Source organism: Mandrillus leucophaeus, unplaced genomic scaffold (assembly GCF_000951045.1).
Source record: "Mandrillus leucophaeus isolate KB7577 unplaced genomic scaffold, Mleu.le_1.0 Scaffold1022, whole genome shotgun sequence".
NCBI classification, from domain to species: domain Eukaryota; kingdom Metazoa; phylum Chordata; class Mammalia; order Primates; family Cercopithecidae; genus Mandrillus; species Mandrillus leucophaeus.
The window spans coordinates 220,180-227,879 of record NW_012098344.1 but is presented as its reverse complement, the minus strand read 5'-3'; the positions used below and the strand labels follow the sequence as shown (position 1 = coordinate 227,879).

The 7,700-nt window shown below is 41.1% G+C and overlaps 1 pseudogene across 1 annotated transcript; it reads right to left on the bottom strand.

Moving 5' to 3' along the window:
• Positions 1-1,243: 1,243 nt before the first annotated feature.
• On the bottom strand, positions 1,244-6,407 carry LOC105537354 (annotated as a pseudogene). The gene is made up of 3 exons (XR_001005701.1): positions 6,362-6,407; positions 5,854-6,259; positions 1,244-1,404 (listed from the first exon to the last, which is right to left on the bottom strand). The product of XR_001005701.1 is annotated as an Ig heavy chain V-III region VH26-like (transcript).
• Positions 6,408-7,700: the final 1,293 nt, after the last annotated feature.

Here is a 7,700-nt window from a genome sequence, read left to right as displayed (position 1 = left end):
TCTAACTCATTTTGTACCAAATTATACGTGTTTAAATTTGTAATATTTTAATGAGGTAAAATTAGCAAATAATAGCTATTCCATAACGTGTACAATTTGAAAATAGTGACATAACCATTACCTTTCTCAACACAGAAAAAAATCAGCTACCCTCAAAATTTCCTCGTTTTCCTATAACTCCTGCTTCCTCCACCTTCCCTTCTCACATCACGTCCAGAGTCAACTACTGCTTTTCTATATGTAACATTAGTTTTCATTTTATAGAGTTTATAAAAGTGGAATAGTACGTATGGACTTATATTTGTTTGTCTTATTTTACTCATTATATGTACTTGTGAATTTACCCTTGCTGTTGAGCGTATCCAGCAGTACCTGATTGTAACAGTGGGTGTTTTCCAGTGAATGAATTTACCACAATTTGTTTACTGATTCAGCTTCTGATTGATATTTGGATTGCTTTCAGTATCTGGGTATTGTTTTAAAAGCTGCTACTCATCTTAGAGAAGTACATAGCTGAGAAACACAACGTTCTTATTCTTACAGCAATATGAACAGCAGCTAAACTGAAAAAGCTGAAGTTTAATCAATTGTCTTCAATACATCAGGTAGTTGAAGTTACAGAATTGTGTGTGTGTGTGTGTGAGAGAGAGAGAGACAGAGAGAGAGACAGAGAGAGAGTTTGTGAGTGAGAGAGAAGGAGGGAAAAAGGGAGAAAGAAGTAAAAGAGATCCTACATAATTGACCATAATTTATGAGGAGCTCAAATAAATACAGGGACTCAGAGTCTTAATGGATAAGGTCCACATTACATGGAGAGGACGACTCGATGCACCTACATATGGTTATATATTTCTATAAATGCCATTTTCTAATAATACAAAGAATCACTACATGAGAACAAACATAGTGGAGGGTGTCCAGTGGTGAAATATGATGGTGATGCCAAACCCCATCTCCTGCACCTTCTCCCCGGGTTGCATCTGCCTTGATGTGTGTCCTGAGCGCCCCCTGGTGTCCTGAGCGTCTCCTGCTGTTCCCGAGGTTCCCTGCAGGGAGGTTTGTCTGGGCTCACAATGACGTCCCCTCGCTGTGTCTTTTGTGTAAAAATCCATGGTTGTGTACACGTTGCTCAGGGAGCTCAGCTGTAGGAAAAACTGTTTTTTGGATGTGGATCTGGAGATGGTGACTGGACTCTTGAGGAGTGGGTTGGATTGTGCACTCCCTCATGACCTGTGCACCTGATTCACTCCAGTCCCTTCCCTGGGGGGCTGATGATGCAGCTACAGCAGGAAGCACTGGTTGTGATGGAGAATGCAGACATGGCACAGGTGAGGGAGAGGGTCTGTGAGGGCTTCACCAGGCCACGAGTGCACCGGGAATCATAGTTGTCGGCATGCACAGGTTCTGAACAACATGCCGAAATTCACAAATAAGCACCTTTTGATGAAAATGAAGAACTCCCTGTGTGGATGAGGAGGAGGAGCTCCCTGTTTTGCAATTTGTGGGTCCCCAAGTGCAAATAGCAGATTCTGAAGTTAGAATTAGGCAAGTATATGGTCACATTTTTTCTTCAAACTTTCAACCAAATAAGAAAGACAAAGTGCTGACAGAAGAATGGGCATTGGGTTGTTAGCTCAATCTATGATAATGGCGATTTTTCAGAATCAGATTGACCTGTGATAGCCTAAAGTGTGTCGTAATCCCGAATCCACAATTAGACCTGAGCAGCAATCACAGGCAGTGGAGGTCTCCCTACATGAGGAAACATCTGACTGCACAGCTGCACATGGGGGTCTCTGCAGGCCCTTAGTTGTACAGGAACAGCTCCTCCCTCAGACTCAGAGTGAGGACAGGTTGTTCTTTATCTGGGGGAGGTGAAGGTGAGTGTGTGGAAAGAAGCAAACTCACTCTAATCAATATCTCTGTACTTGGAGAGAAACCAAAGTTTACAAGAAATTATGAACTTGGTGTAAAGTAGGAAATTACAATTGTTTGCAGGCTGCACTCTTGCTTCTTTATGTCATCTAAGAGAACCAAGGAAAATCATGTTTTCTTATGTACATATCCATAAACGGTATTTCCATCCTGATAACACACCTCCTATACCTCCAACATCAGGGAGCACCTGGACCAGGAACCCAGCACAGCTCTCTGACATCTATCACCCAGTTTTTGACAAAGAGACACATCCTGGAGCTCCTCCCAAACAATGACTGTGCACAGTGAAGATGCGAAGGTGTGGCTGTTGCTGGGCACATGGGGGATTCCTGATGGGAAACTATGCTCCAGGAGGAACCAATGGCCTTGATGGAATTAGCTTGGACCACACAGTTGTTAGGAAGCTCCATCAGAATCCCACCCTTCTCCAGCACTGGTTGTGAGATTGGCGTAGTGGGCTGACAGTGTCTACAGTCTCACCCGGCCTCCTGCGCACTTTTCTCCTCTTGCCTCTCCCCCAGACTCCATCACCTGCACCTCACACTAGACACCTACAAACTAGGGACATTTTGGTCAGAAACTGCCACATATAATCACTGTTTTTTCACTCACATCCACTCACACTCAATATTGCTAGTTCTCCATTTTTTTGCCTTTTAAAATAGTAACAAGAAAACCCAGCTCAGCCCTAACTCTATGGTGAGCCACGTGTGTTCAGAGCTGATCATCAAATCGAATCTCCAGGTAATGCTGGACTGGGGCTCTTCTCCCAGAGCTGCAGGGTCAGGGCTTTACTGGTTGTCATCAGGAGAGGGAGGGCCCTATTTTCACCTCCCCTCCTCTGTAGCAAATGCTCAGGTGGGACGCCTGAGGAGAGAGCAGAGCCCAGGGCCGATGTGAGACTCCTGGGGGAGTTTACTGTTGATGGCAGCATTTGGAATATATTATTTCCTGTTAGGTGATTTTCTCATTAAAATGATTAGCAATTATTATTTTATTTCTCTTTCACATATTTGAAACAATAGAAATATAACTACATTTATGAAACATTAAGACATATAAGAGGAGAAATAGAAAACAATAAAAAACTGAGGAGACTTCAACACCTCACCCTCAATAATGTATAGAACATCCACAGAAACATTCTTAGGAAGCCCGTGGACTCAAGCACTGTTGAACAAACTGACCTAATAGACATCTACAGAACATTCCAACCAACAGCAGTGTAACATGCATGCTTCGCAAGCACACTATAAATGTTCTTCATGATGGGGTATATGTTAGATAAAAAATGACTCTCAGCACTTAAAAAAGTAATGCCAATGATTCTCCAACTTTTTAAAAAATTTGTGAGGTGCCCACCTTCTAAACTCTTTCTAAGAGTCTCTAATCAGTGTATTATCAGTAATAGACAAAGGCAAAAGAAGAAAATCAAACTTCTGACAAATGCTCTCAGTATATATAAATAAACTACTCCCAAATCATAGTCAACTAAGTTCTATTAGACTTTAAAAGGATTCTGCACCATGACAAGCTCAAAGTTATTCTTGAGATGCACTGATGATTCAACATCTTCAAATCAATAAATTTGATGCGTTAAGAGAATAAAGGAAAAGAATCAACTTCTCACCACAGAAAATAACATATAAAAATTCAAGATTTCATGATAAAGCCTCTAAAAAGTAGAGATACAAGAATATAACCTGTACATAATAAAATTATTCATATTTAAAGCCATATTTTTATCATATGGAAGAGTAAAAGGTTAAAATATTTTGCAATAGTATCTGTAAAAAGGCAAAAAATAAACTTGGTGACACTTTACTTCCAGATTTCAAAAGCAATAACAAAAATAGAATAATAAAAATAGGATGGCATTGGCATAAATATGTAGAAAGAGCTCAGAAATAAACTGATATATCAATGGCAAACTGATTTTCAGCATGAGAACCGACAATATACAATGGATAAACCAAGTCTCTCCCTAAGAGTGTGTTAGGAAAGCTGGATCTACATATGCAAAGAATTAAGAATTTTAGATTAGAATATACACAAAAATCACTCTGAAGGGCTAAATATTTAAACATATGGTCTGCAATTGTAAAACTTCCCCCACCCAGAAAATATTAACAATGATTTCCTATATTTCACATTAAAGACACATAAAACAAAAGCAGAATTAAACAAGTGGAACTACATCAAAAGAAAAAGATTCTGCAAAGCATCCAAAAAATTCCAACCTACGGAATGGGAAAATACAATTGTAAGTCATGCATCTGAAAAAGGTTGATATCCAAAATATACATGCAACATCTGTAACTCATTAGCAAAATCATATTTGCCTGATTGGATAGTGATCAGTTTTTCACTTAAAAAATTTAAGAACATAGATCTCATGTTAAAGATTCTTCCCTCTGGGTAATGGTAAGTTCTATGGTACACTTGGTTAGGGTAGACTTTGTATTTATTCACTCCAACACTGTGAATTTTCTTAAGACAAGTAAAACGGGTGGGCCTGATTCCCTCAGAGCAGAACTGGAGAAAATGAAATTCCTTGGTGATTCAGCAGCTTAGCCTCTCTCTGGGACTTCCAGCCTGCACTTATTGATGGATGATCTTACGGACATTTTATATTCCCAGACATCTCCCAAAATGGTCATCCTCTATATCTCACAGAAAAGTGTCATGTCCTTCTGTAGCCTGTCAACCCTGAAAAACAGACAGAAAGAGACTCTAAAATATAATAATATTTATTGTAGGATGTGCACTGCAATTGAAATGTGTATGGGTGCATTCAGGTTGGTGTAGGAAGATAAAGAATAAAGGAAAAATGAGGAGGGTTACATCAGATGTTAAAGATAATTTTCCTGGGCTGGGATATCGGTGTAAAGTTGAACAGGCAGTTGCTGGGCAGATACACTGGGAGAAGTAATTCTTTTAATGTTGTGGTGGCCTTTGTGCAAGGTTACGGTTCTGCAGAGTCTCTTTTTGATAGTTCTTGTTATCAGGGATATGTGCGCTAGAACCCTCCTTCATGGCCTTCCCCAGCTTCATTCATTAGGGTTTTAACACAAGTGGCTCCATCTTCATTCTAGTGAATTTCACCAGCTCTTTCTACCACTACTTCTGAAGCAGATGACTCTGACAGTGTGCACGGAACAGGGTTAATTCCACATCTCATTTTGACCAAATAACTTTATCCCCTTCATTATTAACAGCCAGTTGCATTCCCAGATGAGTCTACACACAATACAGTAGAGGGTCCTGAGAAAATGGAGAGAGAAGGCAGTACCATCAGCCTCTCCCACGTGGCTGCAGGAGCCACAGGCTGAGCCCCACCTGAGCTCCAAGAAAATGCCTTGAGCCCTGGAATGTAGACCGTGGAGACCATTCTGTTTCTTTTTCAGGAAGCAGGAAAAGCAAATAAAAAAGGGAGAACAGACACTCCAAAGAAAGAACATGGATTGGGAGCAAAAGGAGCACCAGGTCAGTGCTGATACTGATTGGCTTTAGTGTCAGGAGAAGGGTCAGACGTGAAACCTGTGAGGTTCTACATGACACTATCCCTGGCCCAGCCTCTCTCTTGACTGTGATAAAAATTCATAGACTTCTAGTCAAGGGATCTCCTTGAGGTTTCTGTCTGGGTCTGATTGGAAAAGACTCACCAGGCACTGCTGAGTTTCCTCAGGAGTCTGATCCTTGATGACCATGGTTGAGCATTTTTCATCTCTGTAAGCATCAATCTGCATTTCTTGCATGCGAGAATAGGTCCTCATATTAAAAAGATCTTTTTAAAAACAAGTAGAGATGACATTAGTAAGCACAGCATTATAAGCTTAGAGAGGTTAACTAGAGAAACTGTGAGAAGATGAAGTCCCACATCCTGACAGGAAATCAGCCTCCATCTGCACTTGCCTCTGGGATTGACTCTGATCAGTGCGTCCTGAGTGCCCCCTGCAGCTGATTTTCCCTGAGCGTTTCTGCAGGGAGGTTTGTGTCTGGGCTCACACTGACTTCCCCTCACTGTGTCTCTGGCACAGTAATAGATGGCCGTGTCCTCGGCTCTCAGGCTGTTCATTTGCAGATACAGCATGTTCTTGGCATTGTCTCTGGAGATGGTGAATCGGCCCTTGACAGAGTCTGAGTAGTATGTGTTACTACTGCTACCACTAACACTTGAGACCCACTCCAGCCCCTTCCCTGGAGCCTGGCGGAACCAGTACATCCAGTAGTCACTGAAGGTGAATCCAGAGGCTGCACAGGAGAGTCTCAGGGACCAAGCCTCCCCCAGACTCCACCAGCTGCACCTCACACTGGACACCTGCAAACAAAAAGAAACCCTGGTCAGAAACTGCCACACATATCCAGTTTATCTCACTCTGATTCACTCACACTCAACTTTTTCTATTTCTCTATGTATTACCTTTTAAAATAGCAACAAGAAAAACCCAGCTCAGCCATGGCTCCATGGTGAGTCCTGTGTGTTCAGTCCTGATCACCAAATGAAAACACCTGAAAATGCCAGGTCTGGGTCTCCTCTCCCAGAGCTGCAGGGTCAAGGCTGGGCTGGTTTTCATAAGCAGAGGGAGGGCTCTATTTGCATGTCTCCTACTATATAGCAAGCTCTGGGGTGAGAGGTCTTTGGAGAGAGTGGGGCTCAGAGCATGTGAAAATGTCCTGGGGGAGATTTGTGATATTGATAACATTTTGGAAATTGTTGTTTCTTATTGTCAGTTTTTTCTGTAATAAAACCTTAAAATGTAATAAAAGTTATAATTTTGTAATTCCTTTTTAAAAACGTGTTGTATTGAGGTACAATAGATGTACATAAACTGCATGTATTTAAAGTTAGCACCAATCATCTTTTATTTTTACATATGCAGAGAAAACATGGTATGTTGTATCGATTTTATTTCCATGTTACAGATGAAAAATTACCAGCAAAATCACAGATGGTTTCTACCATGTCCCCAGAGCTCACATTTGGTCAGAGTGAGCCTGGGTATCTGGGCCTGTGCTTCTTACCACTGGATCCGACTTCAGGGTGTCGCACCTGGTGAAGTTTGCAGAACCTTTTCTCTGTAATGAGAACATGGTGTGATGTGTATGCACTGTTGTAATTGCCTATCAAATGTTAAGAAAAGCACATTTTCTACAGTTTTATTTCCTCAAGTGTCATACATTTCTCATGTGAGTGTCTTTCTATAAATCTTTATTGAACAAATTACCCACTCATTTGCCAAATGCTTATTGAGGCATTATTGCTATAAAATAAAATTTTAATAAGCACTGAAGCCGAGCATGGTGGTGCATGCCCGTAGTCCCAGCTACGTAGGGCAGACAGGGGAGGATTGCTGGAGACCCAGGTTCTGAGGTTGCAGAGAACTATGATCTCACCACTGAGCTCCAGCCTGGATGACAAAACAAGACCATGTCTCCAAAGGAAAAATAAATGTAATTTCACATGTGCCCACCTGTGCATCCAAAATAACAGTCAAGATAATGACGACTTACACTTAAAAGCTTCCCCCTATTTCTCTGCTTATTGCCTCCCAGTCATTTCCTTCTCACCATACTGAGTCAATCTCTCATCTTTGTTACTTCAGATATATTTTCTAAGATTTTGTTAAAGTGAAATCTTATAGTTTCCATATCATTTCTGTGGCTTCTTGCTCAGCATAATTACTTGTGAGTCAGTAATTTGGCTGTGTATAAACAATGTGTTGATTCTAATGAGGAACAGCATTTCAGTTAATGACTGC